The 20372-nt window shown below is 39.2% G+C and overlaps 1 non-coding gene across 1 annotated transcript; it reads left to right on the top strand.

Annotated features, from left to right (window-relative positions):
- The first annotated feature begins 1954 nt into the window (after nt 1–1954).
- Nucleotides 1955–2061, top strand: LOC149022352 (small nucleolar RNA R71). Its single transcript, XR_016172624.1, has one exon. It is a non-coding gene; the product is annotated as a small nucleolar RNA R71 (small nucleolar RNA).
- The last annotated feature ends 18311 nt before the right edge of the window (nt 2062–20372 follow it).

Below are 20372 nucleotides of genomic sequence, written 5' to 3'. Positions count from 1 at the left end.
GTAGAATAGACTTAGCTTAGTTAGATTATATCTTTCTTTCTTGTCTTTAGAATCAGTTGTAATCTCCTTTGATTCTCGAACTACATTCCGTTGTGCTCGTGGAGTGAGATTCCGCCTCACTCTATATTTGATTTTATATATCTATTGGTATCATTTCTGCACTCTGATGTTTATCCCATTACTTTACTTTGATTCATTTGAATAATATTGTTAACCTTGATTTAGTCTTGTTCTTGATTATATTGTTGTGAATGTGGGAGGTTGATTTTACTAACTATTGGATCTTGTGAACTGTGGATCACACACTCGGGTATGCCAGATAGGGTACCGACTGGGTGGATGTGACATATTGTCCATAGCTAGGATCAAAAAATCAACAAGAAAATATAGATCCTCAACCTTTACCAAAATGTTTTCAAGTAGCCCATCGGGTCGTTTGATTGAATGGTCTGCCAATTGTAGAATCACATCAGTGGATTTCAAATCTCCTAGACCAAACCTATCATAAAATGAACCTGGTAAAATATTCACACTGGCTCCCAAATCAAGCAATGCTTTGCTTATGGATAAATCTCCAATGACACATGAAATTAAAGGTGTACCTGGATCTTTAAGTTTAGGGGGCAGTTGGTTGGAAATTACCGAGGTGACTGGTTCAGTTAGGTGCACAGTTTTAGGTGTTTGAGTCTTCAACTTACGCTTTTGGGTGCACAAATCTTTTAGAAACTTAGCATAAGCTGGGACTTGCTTGATAGCATATAATAGTGGGAGATTGATACAAACTTGTTGGAATAAATCAATCATCTCTTGCATCTTAGCATTCTTTCTAGAATCTGGAATTGAGGACTCAAGAGCTTCAAGGAAGGGGGCTTTGGGAGTGTAAGATTTAGGAGTAGGACCCTCTACAATCGGAATGTGCAATCCCTTACAAGGAAATTGATGGGAAATACTCACAGGTGGTGTTTCTTTACTAGGCTTGTGTGCATCATTGCCAGTCTCATGGGTCAAATCAACCTCTTCTCGACTCTCAAGATCAATGGGCAATGTCTTAGGAGTAGGCAAAGGTGCATAATATTCCTTCCCACTGCGTGTCACGACCGAGACTGCTTGGACTTGTTCTTTCATAGACCCAATTTGATGATTAGGGTTACCTATTGGTTGACTAGGTAATTGACCAACCTCCCTCCTACTGATGGCATCAGCTAGTTGACCAAGTTGGGTTTCCAATTTGTTAATGGACTGAGAATGGGAATGCAACAATTGAGTGTTTTGCTCTAATCCACTAAGTGCTTTTAGTACCTTATCCTCAAATGATGAATTATGTGAGGGTTGTGGAGATGATGGTTGTTCATTCCTATAGGCATTTTGGTGCATATTAAATAGAGGTGGCCTATAAGGTATTTGATTAGAGGGATTGGGCATTGAGTTTTGCCATGAAAATTAGGGTAGTCTCTCCATCCTTGGTTGTAGGTAGTGGAAAATGGGTCATTGCTCAGTTTAGAAACTCTTTGGGTAAAATGTGCATTCTCTTGAACGAATTCAGGGTGTTGAATAGCCAAATAGCAATCAGTGACATTGTGGGAAAGGCTAGAACATAAAGCACATGCTTCAATCTAATTAGGTGGAGAGGAACTTGTAGGAAGTGGAGATGGGGTTTGTTGTCCTAATAACAAGAGATAATCCAAGTTCTTAGATAGCAAGTCAACCTTAGCATTCATCTCAATGGTAGGATTGATCTCATAGAGACCACTCTTCTTTTGGTTGCACAATGGATGGAATCTCAGTCCTAGCTGCTGAAGCATGGTGTTGGGAGTTTTCACTAAGGGTCACAAAAAGTTCCCATGCCTCATTCTCATTCTTGTGCATGAAAGTCCCACCACAAGAAGAATCAACCATTTGCCTATGTCGGTCTCTAAGGCCATCATAAAAGCATTGAATCAATTGCCATTTAGGAATAGCATGGTGTGGGCACTTTCTAAGTAATTCTTTTAGTCTTTCCCAGGCCTCATGAAATTGTTCTCCTTCTTGTTGGGAGAAACTTGTTATTGCTCTCCTAATGCTATTAGTACGGCCAATGGGGAAGAACTTTTTAAGGAACTCCTGTTGCATTTCTGCCCAAGTAGAAATTTTAACATTGTCCAAAAAATGAAGCCAACGCTTAGCTTTATCTTTAAAGGAGAATGGGAAAAGAAGTAACCTTAAAGCATCAACTGAGAGGTTTTGAATTTTAACCTTGGAGGACACCTCTAAAAACTCATCTAAGTGCTTATAAGGCTCTTATTGGCAAGTCCATAAAAAGATGGTAGCATTTGAATCACACTAGATTTAATCTCATATTGAGCCGCCTCTATGTCAGGCAACTTAATACAAGAAACCGGAGTATATATCATAGGAATGAAATGCTCACTCAAGGGCCTCATTGGAGGCTCATAGTTTTTCATGGTTCTTTGCCTTCTAAGGTTGGCCAAAGTCTCTTCTAACTCTAAGTCAAGTGGAGTCAACTCAGGGTTTAGGAACCGACGACCATGCATACACACAGAAGAATAAAAAAAAGAGTAAGCTAAATAAGTAAAATTAAAAGAAAATAACTATAGCAAAATGGAGAATTTATGACGTACCTGAAGCGCAATCCACGTGATCTTTCGAACAAAAGTTATACATGTGGGATCTAAGGGATGGAGATCTTTAAAAATTAACCTAAACAACCCAATCTAATGCAAATATTACAATTGAAAAATCCTAAATACAATTATATCTAAGAAATAAAAGATAACGACATAATCTAATTATTGAATCGCTACTCTTGCAATTACCTACAAAACAAAAGGAAAAGAGATTAGTTAAATAATCAAAGAAAAAAATTAGAAATTAAAAACTCTAAAATTACTCTAAAATTTATGCCTAATTGACAAAAATCAATCCTAACAACCATGCTTTGGTTCCCCGGCAATGGCGCCAAAATTTGATAGTGTCGCTAACCAATCAAAAATAAAATCCTATACTAATCTAGCAAGCAGAAAGTACGGGGTCGAACTATGGGGAACTAAAAGGCTAAGTCACTAAGATTGAATTCAATAAAACTTAATTTAAACTAAATCTACTAATTAATGTAAAAACGTTAACTATGAATATGTGAAGATCTTTGGGATTTCGAATCCCCAATGCTTTTCCCTAACCGATATAACTCTACACTTCAAAGCAAATTAGGGATGGTCTTCCTAGGTATGCCCTATCTTCTCAAGACTATCGTCCTTCACCGAAGCTTGGCACGCTTAGTTCGCTGAGCTATAGAACATCTTTGGCCAAACTCAAACACAATCAACTAGAAGATATAGAACAATCAAATTAATGAAATAAGCATGGTTCATCTACATCCCAAAGAAAAGGAACTAGCTTCTCATTATCTCAAAGTTCATAAGAAAAATAAAGATGAAACATAGGGGGAGAGAGAGAGAGAGAGATGTGGTCTTCTTCTTCAGCAATGAGAGATGAGAGCCGCGTTCGCCGTCTTCTTCTCTTCTCTGTGGTTGGTTTTTCTTTTATGTCTCCCGCACACAATGAATCCCTTCTCTTGACCCGTCGATTTCACCTTTATTCTTTCGAATTTTAGGAAAACTCAAAACTGAAAAGTTGTATATATTTTCGATATCGTTCCACAGAATCTTGAATCACCGAAATCCAAGCTCATATGAGAGATATATGCCCAAATACTGAAGGTAGGTCTGTTTACCCGATTTTCAAATTTATTACCAATTTTGTTCCTTAGACCTCCACCTGTTTCTAATTTGGCTAAGATCTCACTTTTCATGATTTCTTGGGCACCAAGATTGAATGCCATGATTTAAAATCCACCAATATCTAAAATATTTGCCAACTTTACTCCATATTATCTATAATAACCAAAATCATTTTATTCCTGAAAAATACACAAAAATACTCGATTAGCTTTCTTTAATTAAATAAGTATGAGGAATTAAATCAAATAAATAATGGTAACTGCATGCTTATCACCAACCCATGAGAGGACATGAATCACATTGTGAAGGCCATTTATTGGTAGGGTTGCAAATAGTAGACTTGGGCTCATGGGCGCTCAAGACCAGTAACCAACTCGTGAGAGGACATGAGAGTCCGTAGTCAGGGACTATGCTAACTCTAGTGTGAAGGATACAGGAAAGGATCACTAGGGGCGAGGAATGGACGTATCTGGATCTGAGTTTATATGACTAAGTAGATGACATGCATTGGGCTAGGTTTTACCTTGACATGCGCCAGTACTTAGACCAATGGTGATGTGAGAGAGCGGTGACCTATACCCCTAGCCATGGATTGTCCCGAGGGATGGAGGACCCATTACCAACCGGCGTTGTGTGATTAGACCCTCCTAAAGAAGTATGGTGCTATGACTTAAAGCATGTCTTGCTATAGAGACCAGCATACATAGAGTTCGATTCATACATTCATTGTCTGTTTCATATCGCATTGCATCATGTTATGTTCTAAAATCATGTTATTTATGTTGTTATGATTTAACTTGCCTTATTGAGTTCATTCGAACTCACTCCTTTTTGTACAACCTCTTGTGTTAGATTCCTCTACAGGTACTGATTACTATGAAGGGCAATATGAAGAAGCGTACTACTTGCAAAGTGCTAGCTACAATGAATATCACATTGATGATCCCACATTTGGTCATATGTTGCGTACTACGATTAGACCTAATGTGGAGTGGGAATGTCTGAGTTGGATTGATGAAGTCCATTATTACGAAGACATTATTTATTGAGTAGAAGACTTTTAGTTTAGTTTGACTTATTTTCTTTACCTTCCTTTGAGAACATTTGTATTTCTTTTAGACTGACGTGCTAAATTTCCGATGTAACTGTGGAGTGAGATTCCACTTCACTCTACTCCTTTTTGATGTTTACATCTGGTATCATTTCTCTACACTCTGATTAGACTGTCATTCTTTTCCTTATTTGATTTCTTATTATAATATTATAGTTTGATTATATCCGGTCATGATTATGTTATTGCTTATGTGGGAGGATGATTTCCTCAATACTTGATCTTTGGGGCTGTGGTCACACACTCGGGTATGCCAGATAGGGTACCGGCTGCATGGATGTGGCAGAGTGGTACCAGAGCCCAAAGTTGAAGGAAATCCTAACCACAGAAAACAATAATAGAACATTCCTGAGTCATAGATCCAAAAATGACTCAATTACTCTTAGAAGTGAATAATAGAACACTTGAACTAGAAACTTGATTAATAAAGCATAATTGGTGATTTGAATAATACACAATATTATGATTTAATAAATATCATATAATGCAATAAAGGAAAGTGTATAATACACAATAATAAAGAGAAACAAAGTGAACTTCATTAATTTTAAGAAAAGTTTACAACAATTGCATCTGATAAAGCATAATGGAAAATCCTAAGTACAATCTATCTAGGTGATCTCCTCTGATCTCTAAATGCTCTGAAGTCCTCGGCCATCTGAGTAAGCTGAGACTCTATACGCTCTTGCCATGACTCCATAGTACTGTACATCTGCTCCTGTCTGACCTCCATCCTCTCTATCATGGAAGCCATTGATCTCATCTGTGCACGTAGATCCGAAGTCTCTAGATCTGAGTGTTAAGGACCTCCAGTCTCAAAATGTGATGATCTGGGAAACTCATGATGCTCTAGATCAGCCTCATGCATCTCAGTGTCATCCTCTGCCTGATCATCAGAATCTGGACCAGCATCACCCTCATCTGTTGAAACCTCATCCTCATAAGTATCATCATCATCCTTACCCTCTGGACCTGGAGATCTCATAGTCTGAGTAAGCCGCATCTGTTTGATAGTCCTAGTCTCGATCGTATACCCTAATGCTCCAGTGATACATATGCGCCCTCTAGACTCACCCCAAAGTGCTGGAAGACTAATGTCAGTAATCTCCCAAAGCAAAGGTTCTACATACTCGGATGCGCCACCAGATCTATCATGACATTCTGGATTATGTAGGACAAGTCGATCTGGAATCCCATGTAAATGCGGTATATGACTAAGGCCTCCATCACTATGACACTATGATGATGTCTGGCCTTCGGCATGATGTTTTGGCCCACAATGCGACTGATAATTCGAGCCGAATCCGTCATCTGCCTGTTGTTCCATGGAAGGTAACACTCTAAGTCCCTCCAAAGAGTGGAAAATATATCGTGAAGCTCATAGGGCAATAGATAGCGGTCCACCTCAGCTCCTGAGGGGGTGAAGATTCAGTGGAAGAACCATACCCCTGAAGAAGCGTCTTGGGAGAAGGAAGAAGACATGAAGGAGAAGTTTCCTCATCTTTTTGGAAGTTCAGGTATGCTTTCAATTTCGAGGAAGAAATTTCTTTTAAGGAGGGGGGAATGTGAAACCCGGCCCTAACCTTAACCCGGATACTCTATTGTCTATAGGTCCGAAGACTCGAAGTAGAAGTAAAAGTCAACTATGGGCCATATGAGTAGAAGATATAGTGTTCGACTCCGAACCTATGGAGATTGAAGATGATGCCCCATATTTGAAGAAAGTGTTGGATATAGAAAAGAGACTATGCCTTGATGAAGAGAACATTGGTTGATGACCATAGAGCTTGGTGGGATATGATTTAAAGCCATTTTCCCATGCTAGGTAAGTTATAGTATATGTGTTTAAAGTTTCTTTTGATTCCAAGTAGTGGAAAACCCTCAATTCCCTAACTTAGGCTTTCTTGTCTGCCTGCGTCGACTGCTTGGGTCGACTGGGCCAGGCTACCCAGCCAATCGACCCAGAGATGCTGATCTCGAGCAGAATCTTCTGTTTAGGTTATGTTGCTAAATATTCCCCATGACTTCGTGATTTTAGTATCCCTAGCCTCCAAAACACTTAGAGAACGAAGGGAAACCATCTCCAAGCCTCCAAAAGTGTAGAAGAAGATCTAATCTTACAAACTTGCTAGTTCTCTCTTTTGTTCTTCAATCAAAGGTTAGTATTCAATCTTTTGTGTTCTTGATTCATTCTTTCTATGATCACTCTCATCTCTGAACTAAGATTATGATGAAGATGCTGCAACCTTGTAGTCATATCTTTGCAATCTCTTTTCATTCTCTTATGCCATGATCATCTTATTCATTCTTAATATGATTTTTATGATTTCTTCTTGAACTATGATCATATTCTTATTTTGATTTATTCTAGCATTGTAGATGCCTCTCCATGATTATTCATACCTCTGATCTACTGTGTTCTTGTACTAGAATGAGACCTTATCATCCCTAGTTCATCTCTTTCGTTCATAGCATGTTTCCAATGAAAACCACGATTTTTACCAAAATAGAAACTATGACTTCAAATTAGTAAGTAATGGTTTTAATGGTTGTTTGATGTCTAAATTATGCTTTTTAGTCTTAGACGACTGTGTTAGACATTCTCTCCAAGTTTCGTCGCATTCCGGATTGTGTAGCATAGGTTTTTGATCAAAATTCTCTTTTTGGTTTCGGATTTGCTCTTGGGCAGACTGCCTGGGTCGACTAACTCAGTCAACCCAGCCAATCAACTCACAAGAACAGAATTGGATTTCTTCGTCCGTTTCGATTTGATTGATGCTCATTCTTTTTGGACTACTTCCTAATGATTGTGTGATGCTATTCTAGTGTTTATTTGCTAACTTTGGATTCATCATCTTGTCCATCCGGAATATATTCAAATCTATTTAAGGTAAAGAAAGTTGTTATCATATTAACATAGATTGCATAGATTTAGTTTCTAATTTGGGAACTACATAGATTTGCTATTGTTATGTTAGTTTCTATTATGATATGAATGTTGTAAGTACAGTAGGATCTTATTTCCATAATTACTTTATGTACTTGATCATGTATGAATACTTATTCATGTATGTTGCTTATTGATTTAATCTTGTCTTATTATACTCTTTCATATGATGAGATATCTGTCGTGGATGATATGACTGAATTATGATTGTGATTGTTTAGGTATGATTTGGGTTGGGGAATGTCCTTTTGACATTTCTGTCCTTGGACCCCATTGGGAGTAGTATGGGATATTTCCAATGTTGCCATTTGACACTTTCTCGGATTATTGGTTTTCATACCTAGGACTTGTCTAGCACTGTTTGGCTAGAATATTTTCCCTGTTATATCAGATCCGATTCGGAAGGGTATTGAGACTGAACGACCCATGGTAGCAATGGGGATTTATGGGTGCTCAACACCGGTAACCAACCCGTGAGGGGACATGAATCACATTGTGGGGGCCATGTATTGGTAGAGTTGCATATGGATAGACTTGGGCTCATGGGCATTCAAGACCGGTAACCAACCCGTGAGAAGACATGAGAGCTTCCCATTTACTATATGTGGATGACCTATAGGGTTGATGAGTCCGTAGTCTGGGACTATGCTGACTATAGTGTGAAGGATACCGGAAAGGATTGCCAGGGGCGAGGAATGGACGTATCTGGATCTGAGTTGATGTAACTAAGTAGATGACTTGCATTGGGCTAGGCTTTACCCTGAAATGCGCCAATACTAAGACCAATGGTGATGTGAAAGAGAGGTGACCTAAACCCCTAACCAAGGAATGTCCAAGAAGGATGCAAGACCCAACTACCACCGGCAGACCCAAGATGCTAAGATGGCTGAGGGGGAGTGATTGAGACCTACCCAAAGAAGTATGGTGCTATGACTTAAAGCATGTCTACCTATAGAGACCAGCATACATAGAGTTAGACTCATACATGCATTGTCTGTCTCATATCATATCACATTATGCTTTGTTTATGCTTTCATATTATTTATGCTATTATGGAATTACTTGCCTTACTGGGTTTCTTTTGAACTCACTCCTTTTGTACAACATCTTTTGTTAGATTATTCTACAGGTCTTGATGATTATGAAGCACAAGATGAAGAAGCGTACTATACGCAAGGTGTTGGCAACTATGAAGATTACATTGAGGATTCCTCGAGTGGTCTCACTTGTTACCAAGATTAGCCCTACTGTGGAGTGGGAGTGTCTGAGCATGATTGATGAAGTCTATGTCTATGAAGACATTCTTTACAAATTAGAATAGACTTTAGCTTAGTTAGATTATATCTGTGAAATCCAGCCCAAACCTAGCCAGGTCACCCTATCTGTTTTGGGTAAAGAAGGGTTAGTTTAAATGTTGACTTTAAAGTTGGACCGTGATTTCAGTTTTGTTTAATGTTGACTTGGAAGTTTGACCGTGATTTCAGTTTTACTATCTTTGAAAATCTTAGGAAGCCATGTCAGACCTTTCTCTTAGGGTTGATCCTGTCACATCTCCCCAGCCGGTACCCTATCTAGATTACCCGGGGAAGTGATCCACAGCCCAAAAAATCAAGTTTAGGAACAATCATATCCATTTAGCACAATAACATAATCAAAAGCAAGAACAAATCATTGTATTATAATAAGTTAATAATAAAATTCAAGAAAAGATCTCAAAAGAATCACTAAGAATATCAAAGTGCGAAAACATGATACCAAATCAAAAGACAACTGTAGAGTATAGCGGAAATATACTCCACAACATATGCGGAAGGTAGATCGAAATCTAAGTAAAGCTCTAAGCTAATACAAGTAATGTAAAAGATAAGTCTAGAAGAAACAAGAGAAATCTAATCCACATCTTCAGTCTGCTCTTCTTCATCTTCAGTCTTCATCTTCTTCACCTTGCCCTTCCTTATATGGACCGTCATCATATTCCAAACCTGCAGAGAAGTCTAACAAAAGATATGGTACAAAAGGAGTGAGTTTCAAAAGAAACCCAGTAAGGCAGTTAAATCCATAATAACATAAATGGCAGGATTTCAGAACAAACATAAATGCAATATGGTATGAGACAAACAATGAATGTATGGATCTAACTCTATGTATGCTGGTCTCTATTGGCAAACATGCTTTAAGTCATAGCACCATACTTCTTTGGGTAGGTCAATCACACAACGCCTTTTGGTAGTGGGTCCGGCATCCCTCGGGACATTCCATGGCTGGGTTTAAGTCACCGCTCTCTCACATCACCATTGGTCTAAGTATTGGCGCATGTCAGGGTTAAGCCTAGCCAAATGCAAGTCTTCTACTTAGTTATATCAAGTCAGATCCAGATACGTCCATTCCTCGCCCCTGGCGATCCTTTCCGGTATCCTTCACACTAGAGTCCTCATAGTCCCTGACTACGGACTCATCAACCCTATTGGTTATCCCCATATGGTAAACGAGAAGCTCTCACGTCCCCTCACGGGTTGGTTACCGGTCTTGAGCGCCCGTGAGCCCAAGTCTATCCATATACAACCCTACCAATAAATGGCCCCCACAATGTGATTCCTGTCCTCTCACGGGTTGGTTACCGGTCTTGAGCGCCCACAAATCCCCATTGCTACCACGGGTTGTTCGTTCTCAATACCCCTCCGATTAGGGTCTGACATAACTGGACATCCTAGCCAAACACTACTAGACAATCCTAAATATGTCATCCCACAGTTTAGGAAGGTGTCCAGAGGGCATCTCTGGAAACATCCCATAATATTCCCTCCGATGTCCAAGGACAGAAGTGTCAAAAGGACACCTCTCCTTCCCGAACCATACTTAATCAATCACAATCACAAATCAATCATATCATACACATTTACAGTATATAGAAAATATACCATAATAAGATTCATCTCATATCCAGTTGACAAATAAAGACTTTCATAAACTAAAGAAAGCAAGTAAATAATGCTACTGTAATTGAAGTAAATACAGCAGTAATATATTCATAAAAGAATCTAATTATGGTAACAAATCCGAAAGATTCTAATATAGAAACTAAAATCACACAATCTATGCTATTATAGAAGTAACCATCCTTACCTTATATAACTTGAAGATAATCTCCAAGGATCAAGGAGAATCTTCCCAAACTTGGCAAGAAGGTCCTAAACAAGTATATATACCATATTAGGAAAGAAACCTAGAAGGAAAGATATCAAAACATCCAAAACAGACCAAATCTGGAGTTGCTGTACTCATTGGTCGATTGGATTGGTCTACTGTCTCAGTCGACCAATCAGTCGACCAACAGAGACAGTGGCCTACAAAATCAGAGTTTTAAGAATAAAGAACCGAATTTGGTGGTTCAAAAGGGTACCAAACAAGGGGGAAACTACTATGACAGTATCCTAGTATATAGAGGACTTCAAAACACTAATCAAATCAAGTCTTCAAGTGACAAATTAGGAAACAAAAGTTACCATAATTAGATCAATCATGGTTCTTGAAGAATTCATAGTAACAATCATGGACAAGAACGATAGGATGATGGATCATTGATTGTGATAAAGAAATCATGAAAAGCATGCATAGATCTTCAAGAAAAATAGATCTAAGACTGAAGAACATGAATCTAAATAAGGAAACAAAACTTACCATAAATGTATCAGTTATAGTTTTCGAAGAAAGCATGGTATGATCAAGAAGAAAGAACTAAAGATTGACAGGTTACAACTCTTGTAAAGAAAACACAGCGATTAACTACTAATATGATCAATAAAACAGATCTAAGAAGATCAAAATTTGAATCAAAAGATGAACAAAGACAAGATCATGATTTAGATCATGATTCCTTCAAAAGCTTGCAATGATCATGGTTAAGATCATTGCATTAGCCATTAATCCTTAGGAAGATCATGAGGGATGAGTAGAGAGATGTTTGCAACAGAGAATGTAGCATCTTCTCTACTATGTCAGCCTAAAAAGGAAAGAAAAATAGAGATGGAGAAGAAGAAGAGAGTGTAGACATACCTTTGATGCAAGAGGAAGAAGATTACTTGAGTTCTTGCGAGGGATCAACCAAGGATGCAAGGAAATTGATTAGAATGGAGTTCTAACTCGTTCCAGAGGCTTAGGAGGCAGAGGAGACGAACTAATCCCGAGATTGGACTTAAATAGAGAAACAAAGACCTAAATCTGGAAAATAGATCTCATTGGTCGATTGGATTGGTCTACTGGCCCAGTCGACCAATCAGTCGACCAATGGAGACAGCAAGGTACAGATTGCACTGTTTTGGTCATAACTTCTTCGTTTGAAGTCCAATTGATCCGAAATTCGAAAGGGAACTTCACACAAACATACTAAGACTATCTAGCATGAATTTGACATCATCCATGGTCCAAAAATCAGTACTTTATAAATTGGGAACATGAGTTTCTAAATTGGAAACAACATGGTTCTCATAGCAAACTCACCATGGATTCAAGGGAAGAATTAGAGAGAACAAGGCTTCTCTCTAATGGAATATCAAGAACATATCAGAGGCAAGAATAACTAAATAGAAAATCAAAAGAATACTAATCCTAGAATGAGAGGAATCAAAAATAGAAACTTACTAGAATGCTTATATCAATGGTCAACATAGAAGGCTAAAATGGCTAGAAAGAAAGGGGAATTGATTCAAAGAGATGAAATACATTAGAACAGAAGTAAGGCTAAGATCAAACATGTTAAATATTAATGAGAAAAGAAGCTACAGTAGAATGATCATGCTGTCCAAAACTCAACCAAAATCAGTGAAGAATTGAGGAGATTCACCATGTGGTTTCAAGGAATGCATAGAGTGATTGGGAGTTCACTCTAAGACATAAGGAGATTAGAGAATAGGTAGTTATAGTAGTGTAACACCTTCTCCACAATCAAAACATCAAGATAGAACAGTAAGAAGAAGAAAAGAGAGAAGAAGGAGACAGAACACTGAAATCAAAGTCCAACTTCAAGATGTAACATTAAACTAACATTTCTTCACCCAAAATAGATAGGGTGTCCTGGCTAGGTTTGGGCTGGATTTCACCGATCCAATGTCCCAAAATGAGGGATGATGTCTTTGTGGGCCATCTTAGTAGAAGATATGGTGTTTGACCCAAAACCCATGGATATTGATGATCGTGTTTCCTTATGGAAACTTTAATTGATTTGGTGTTGAACTACTCATCGGTGAAGAAGAGCTTGGTTGATGGACCTAAAGCTTAGTTGGACCTGGTTTGAAGACATCCCTCCATACTAGGTAAGTAGTATGATGCGTTGAAAGAAGCCCATCCAAAAATATTGAAGTTAGGCCCATTAAATCCCTATTTTTGAACAAGCTGTCTAGGCAGTGGCATTTTGGTAATTTTCTGTTTTGAAGGTTTTTAAAAGCTTTATTTCTTTTAATTTCGTGGTAAACAATCCCACTAGGTTTATAACTCTCTAGAGAACGTGGAAAGGACCTTAGAACTTCCTCTTTGGCAACCAATCAATCAACAGGGTCAGTTTGGTCAGTTTGATGAAATCCTAGTAATTCTTGGACTCTGTGTGCTATTTAAAGAGGGGGAAATCCATGTTTTTCAATCCCAATCTGTTCTAAACCTTTGGAGAACGTGAGAAGAGCCCTAGATCCTCTCCTTCGAAGCTAGGGAAGACCCTCAAGCATCTGTTCAGATTTCTTCATCGGTTTCTCTTCTAAAAGGTTAATATTCAATTCGCTTCTTCTTTAATTCATTCTTTCTTCTCTACTTCTGATATTCTGATTATGAGAAGCGTATTACACTGCTGTAATGACCTCTTCTCTAATTCTTTTAGCCCTAGAGTGAATCCCCCAATTCACTCTATGTTCTTGAAGCCATATGGCGATGATTCTTGAATTTGATTCCACCAACAATCTTGATGATACTTTCCCTGAATTTTCTACCTATCTTTATGATTGTGGGGAAGGTCTCATACTATTACCATGACCTTCCCTTGTGTCCTCATGATTGAGGAGTTGATCCTTGTTTTTCCTTGGACCAATTGGCAACCCTTCTATTTTCTATAAATTCATTGGATCCTCCCCAAGACTTTCTTTATTATGATTTATTTATGTTTATTCCCTAGGGTGAATCTTTATTCTCCCTAGTCTTCCCATGGGATATTAGGATTTCTTTCCTTTGAATTTATTTACATTCTTTTCTTTCATTGGTACACCCTTCCTATTTCCATTCTTGATTTTGAAATATTAATGAGATGTTCCTTTATCTATCTTGGGTTGTTTTTTTGTGAGAGTTTATTATGGGTAACTCTCATGGGAGGTAACCAACTCTTATGAGAGGTAACCATATCTGAGACCCTAATGTTCTTTTATCTATTGGAAACTTCCCAACACCTTTTCAGATTGTGCATTCTTTGTTTCTCTTTTCCTAGGGTGAATCTTGATTACCCCTAGCCTTTCCATGAGAGCCATCAGTTTTGTTCTGAATCTGCGCACCGAAGAGGGGTGAATTAGTTGAAATACCTAATGAACTCCTGTGCTCAATCCGAATATATTTCCCAAAACTAGACTTCGTAATGGACCTCCAGGAGAAAACCCCACTCAATTTGACCCCATATAACCTTTCAAATCCCTGTCCGAAGTTGCTGAACTATGTCTGTCAAATCCTGCTTGCGCATCAAAGAAGATGAACTTATTTGGTGGACCTAATGAACTCCAATTCTTGATCTGAAAGTATTTCTGGAAACCAGACTTCTTGATTGACTCGTAGAAGAAAACCTCACTCAATTTGACCCTGTATCGCCCTCCGAATCCCTGTTTGAACCTTGCTGTTCTGCTTGGTCGACTGATTGGTCTACTGGACCACTCGACCAAGCACTCGACCAAAGGGTTTGCCAAATCCGAGAATTTGTAATTTTTAGGGTTTTTCACTTCTATTTAAACCCTACTTCGAGTTTCTTAGTTACGGCAGCCTCCTAAACACTTTTTGAACGTGAGAAGACCTCTCTGAAACTCTCTCTGGTGATTTCGAACGATTCCTCTGCAGATCTGAAACCTCTCTTCTTTGATCTGACAATTCAAGGTTAGTATCTCTTCTGAAATTATAATTATTCTTTCTTTGATCTTGTTCTTGATTGAGATCAGGAAGTTGATGCTGCATCCTTGCAACCATCCCTTCGTGATCTCCTTCGTTTCTTTGAGATCTATGATCATCATCATGATCTCAACCCTAGCCGAAGATTTTCTTGAAACCCTAACCCTTGTATCATCCTTCTGGAAAATCTTGGTAACCTCCCATGCAAGGGAAACCTCGTGGGCAATGTTTCTATTAACCTAAATTAGTTTTCCTATGATTTTCTTATTGCTTTTGGCCAATTATTTAATTTTCTTTCATTCTGTGATCTCAACCTTTTTATGGGAACCATAAGGTAGAAACCCTAATTTCTTGGGTCAAATCAAGAACCCATATTTTGACCATGACTTGATGATTTTATCTTCCCATATGATTCTAATACATCCTAGGAAGTTCCCCTTCGAATTTCGGATCATTCCGACTTCAAACGAAGAAGTTATGGCCAAAACAGTTTTCACTATTCCGTACTGACTTGCTTGGTCGACTGCTTGGTCGACTGGGCCAGTCTACCAAGCACTCGACCAAAGGAGTCAGTAGCTTCGTTTTTTGCCCGATTTGATTCGTTTTCTCTCTGATCTTTTAGGCATCTTTCCTAATGTTGTATCTATGATTGTTAGGAGTCTATTTGCTAAATTTGGAGTTGCTCTCTTTGGTTTTGGATCATATTCTTCGATAATCAGGTAAGGACAGTTAATTCCTTAACTACATAGATTGCTTGTTCTCTGGTTTCTACTTTGTGAAACTATGAGATTACTTACTGTTATTATAATTTAATTCTGATCTCTTACTGTGAGATCAGTAGCACTTGTTTATATTATCTTTTTCATTTTTCATGTTATATGAATTACCTATTATTGCCTAATCTGATTTTGCTTTTACATTCTCTTGTATATGATGAACTGTTGGTTGTATATGTTATGACTGATCTGAGAATGTGTTTGCTTAAGTTTGGTTTGGGATTGGAAAGTGTCCTTTTGACACTTCTGTCCTTGGACATCGGAGGGAATAGTATGGGATGTTCTCCGAAGATGCCCGTCGACGCTTTCCCGAATCAATGGTTGTCATACCTAGGGCTGTCTAGCAGTGTTTGGCTAGGATATACCCTTGTTATATCAGACCTGAATCGGAAGGGTATTGAGACCGAACGACCCGTGGTAGCAATGGGGATTCGTGGGCGCTCAAGACCGGTGAAAAGATCCGTGAGAGGACATGGATCATATTGTGGATACTCGAAAGAGGCCATTTATTGGAGGGTTGCATATGGCTAGACTTGGGCTCATGGGCGCTCAAGACCGGTAACCAACCCGTGAGAAGACATGAGAGCTTCCCGTTTACCATATGTGGATAACCAATAGGGTTGATGAGTCCGTAGTCCGGGACTATTAGGACTCTAGTGGAAAGGATACCGGAAAGGATCGTCAGGGACGAGGAATGGAAGTATCTGGACCTGAGTTGATATAACTGAGTAGATGACTTGCATTGGGCTAGGCTTTTCCCTGACATGCGCCAGTACTTATGCCAAATGGTTGTGAGAGAGTGTGTTAACTTAACCCCGTGCCATGGTTTGTCCTGAGGGATGAAGGACCCATTACCAACCGGCTGCCCAAGAATACCTTAAATGGGTGAGGGAACCCAAGATATCTTATATAGTTGAGGGTGTGAGAGGACCTTCCCAAAGAAGTACGGTGCTATGACTTAAAGCATGTCTGCCATAGAGACCAGCATACATAGAGTTTAGATGCATTCATACATTATCTGTCTCATATTGCATTGCATCTTGTTATGTTTTGCCACATGTTATTTATGCTGTTATGGATTAACTTGCCTTACTGAGTTTCTTTCGAAACTCATTCCTTTTTGTACAATCTTTTCTTAGACTTCTCTACAGGTTTGAATACTATGACGATACGTATGAGGAAGCGCAAAGTGAAGAAGATGAAAAGTGAAAGAGAAGAAGAGCTGACTGAAAATGTGGAATAGTTTTCTCTACATTCTTTTAGACGTATCTTTTACTTTACTTGTATTAGCTTAGAGCTTTACTTAGATTTTGATCTACCTTCCGCATGTGTTTGTAGGGTATATTTCCGCTATACTCTACAGTTGTCTTTTGATTTGGTATCTTGTTATTCCGCACTCTGATATTCTATAGTGATCCTTCTGAGATCCTTTCTTGACTTTTATTATAAATTACTTGAACATTATGATTTGTTCTTGCTTTTGATTATGTTATTGTGCGAAATGGATATGATCGTTCCTAAACTTGATCTTTAGGGCTGTGGATCACACTCTCGGGTATGCCAGTTAGGGTACCGGTTGGGAGGATGTGACAATATCTTTCTTTCTTGTCTCTAGAATCAGTTGTAATCTCCTTTGACTTTCAATCTACATTCCGCTGTACTCGTGGAGTGAGATTCCGCCTCACTCTACAGTTGATTTTATATATCTATTGGTATCATTTCCGCACTCTGATGATTATCTCGTTACTTTACTTTGATTCATTTGAATAATATTGTTAACCTTGATTTAATCTTGTTCTTGATTATATTGTCGTGAATGTGGGAGGCTGATTTACTAGATACTAGATCTTGTGGATTGTGGATCACACACTCGGGTATGCCAAATAGGGTACCGGCTGGGTGGATGTGACATACATAGGATTGTCTAGTTGTGTGGCTAGGATTGTCTTTGTCGTGTCAAACCCGAATCGGAAGGGCATTGAGACCGAACGACCCGTGGTAGTGTATGGTTTGATGGGAACTTAAGACCGGTAACCAGCCTGGGAGAGGACATAAACCATGTTACGGATACCCGAAAGGGGCCATTTATTGGTAGGGTTGCAAATAGCTAGACTTGGGCTCATGGACACTCGAAGATCGGTGAGTCATATCCGTGAGAGGACATGAGAGCTTCCCGTCTACTATTTGTGGATGACCAATAGGGTTGATGAGTCCGGTGGGTAATATCTGTGACTTTAGTCTGAAGGATATCGGAAAGGATCCCGGTATGGGAGGAATGGAAGAATCCGGATCTGACTTGATACGACTAAGTAGATGACTTGCATTGGGCTAGGCTTTACCTTGACATGTGCCAATACTTAGACCAAATGGAGATGTGAGAGAGTGGTGACCGAAACCCCAACCATGGATTTGTCCGAAAGGGATGCAGGACCCAATTCCCCCCGGTATTGAGTGATTGAGACTTACCTAAAGAAGTATTGTGCTATGGCTTAAAGCATGTCTACCATAGAGACTTGCATTCATAGAGTTGGAATCATATTTGCATCATATGTCTCATATTACATTGCATTATGTTATGATCTGTATTTATATGATTTTGGATTATGGAATAACTGCCTTGCTGAGTTCTTTTGAACTCATTCCTTTTGTGAAATTGTTGTAGATCTTCCCGCAAGTACCGAACACTGTGATGGCTCATTCTACGAGACAGAATTTGATTCCTCATACTACCCTCCAGGTGGTAGCTACGGTGAGGATCAAAGTTTTGGTGCCGAAAAGGATTATTATACGTACCAGGGATAGCCCCACTATTGTGCGGGAGCGGCCGAGCTAGGCTTTCTTCATCCACACCTATGAGGAGACGATCATTAGGATAGAAGAAACCCTTGTCTAGTGCCCCATTTCCCTGGTTTATTGTGGAACATTTGGATATGTAATTAACTTTCTTTAGATTACTCTTTAAAACATGGGATTGTAACTAACTTGATTTTTACTACTTTTCCGTTGCCTTGAGAGAGTGACTCTCATATACTCTCTCATCCTTATGATTACACTTATACATTTGGTATCATCTATTTCTGCACTCTGATTAGTTGATCTTATCTTATTCATGATATCTATTATTTGTTGCTTTTACCTTGATTATTATTGTTCATGATTGTGTTATCGCGTATGTGGGAGGCATGGTCCCTCGATGCTTGATCCTTGGACTGTGGATCACATTCCCAGGTATGCCAGATAGGGTACCGGCTGGGTGGATGTGACATGTCTGTCTACCTCATGATGATGCCATAGTCATCAAGGTAGAGATTGCGCGCCATGAAGTACATAGTGTCACATCCCCCCAGCCGGTACCCTAACTGGCATACCCGGGAGTGTGATCCACAGCCCCGAAGATCAAGTATCGAGGAAATCATCCTCCCACATATACAATAACATAATCATAAACAGGAAATAATCAAGGTTTAAATATTATAAACAAAAGATTTAAAGTCAAGAAATGAATAAACAATATAATCAGAGTGCGGAAAATGATACCAGATATCCGAAGATATCAAAAGAAGTAGAGTGAGGCGGAAACTCACTCCACGATACAGGTGGAACGTAGTATATGTCTAAAGGAATAACAACTGAAACAAAAGAAAATAAGAAAGACAACTAAACTAAGAGTCTTCTATTCTATAAATAACATCTTCAAAATAGTGGACTTCGTCAGTCCAACAGAGATGCTCCAACTCCATGTTGCCTCTAATCGTAGTACGCAGCTTGATCACTTGAGGGATCATCAACGTAATTTTGATTTTCGCCAACACCTTACGTGTAGTACGCTTCATCGGCTTGCGCTTCATTGTACTGTCCGTCATAATAATCAGTACCTGTAGAATAGTCTAACAAAAGATTGTACAAAAAGGAATGAGTTTCGAGAGAAACTCAGTAAGGCAAGTTAACTCATAACAGGATAGATAACATATATCAGAACATAACAAGATGCAATGCAGTATGAAACAAATAATGTATGCATGCATCTAAACTCTATGTATGCTGGTCTCTATAGGCAGACATGCTTTAAGTCATAGCACCATACTTCTTTGGGTAGGTCAGTCACTCGGCTCTAGTAGGTAGTGGGTCCGGCATCTCTCACATCACCATTTGGTCTAAGTACTGGCGCATGTCAAGGTAAAGCCTAGCCCAATGCAAGTCATCTACTCAGTTACATCAACTTAGGTCTAGATACCTCCATTCGTCGCCCCGGGCGATCCTTTCCGGTATCCTTTCCACTAGAGTCCTAATAGTCCCGGAGTACGGACTCATCAACCCTATTGGTTATCCACATATGGTAAACGGGAAGCTCTCACGTCCCTTAACGGATCATTTCACCGGTCTTGAGCGCCCATGAGCCCAAGTTTAGCCATATGCAACCCTCCAATAAATGGCCCCCACAATATGATTCCCGTCCTCTCACGGGTTGGTTACCGATCTTGAGCGCCCGTGAATCACACTGCTACCACGGGTCGTTCGGTCTCAATACCCTTCCGATTTGGGTCTGATATAATGGGGACATCCTAGCCAAACACTGCTAGACAGCCCTAGGTATGACAACCACTGATTCGGGAAAGCGTCGATGGGCATCTTTGGAGAACATCCCATACTATTCCCTCCGATGTCCAAGGATAGAAGCG

Source organism: Hakea prostrata, chromosome 3, assembly GCF_041222555.1.
Source record: "Hakea prostrata isolate BN-2017 chromosome 3, UWA_Hpros_2, whole genome shotgun sequence".
NCBI lineage: Eukaryota > Viridiplantae > Streptophyta > Magnoliopsida > Proteales > Proteaceae > Hakea > Hakea prostrata.
The sequence above is the reverse complement of the archived record's forward strand: the minus strand, read 5'-3'. Positions and strand labels throughout refer to the sequence as shown.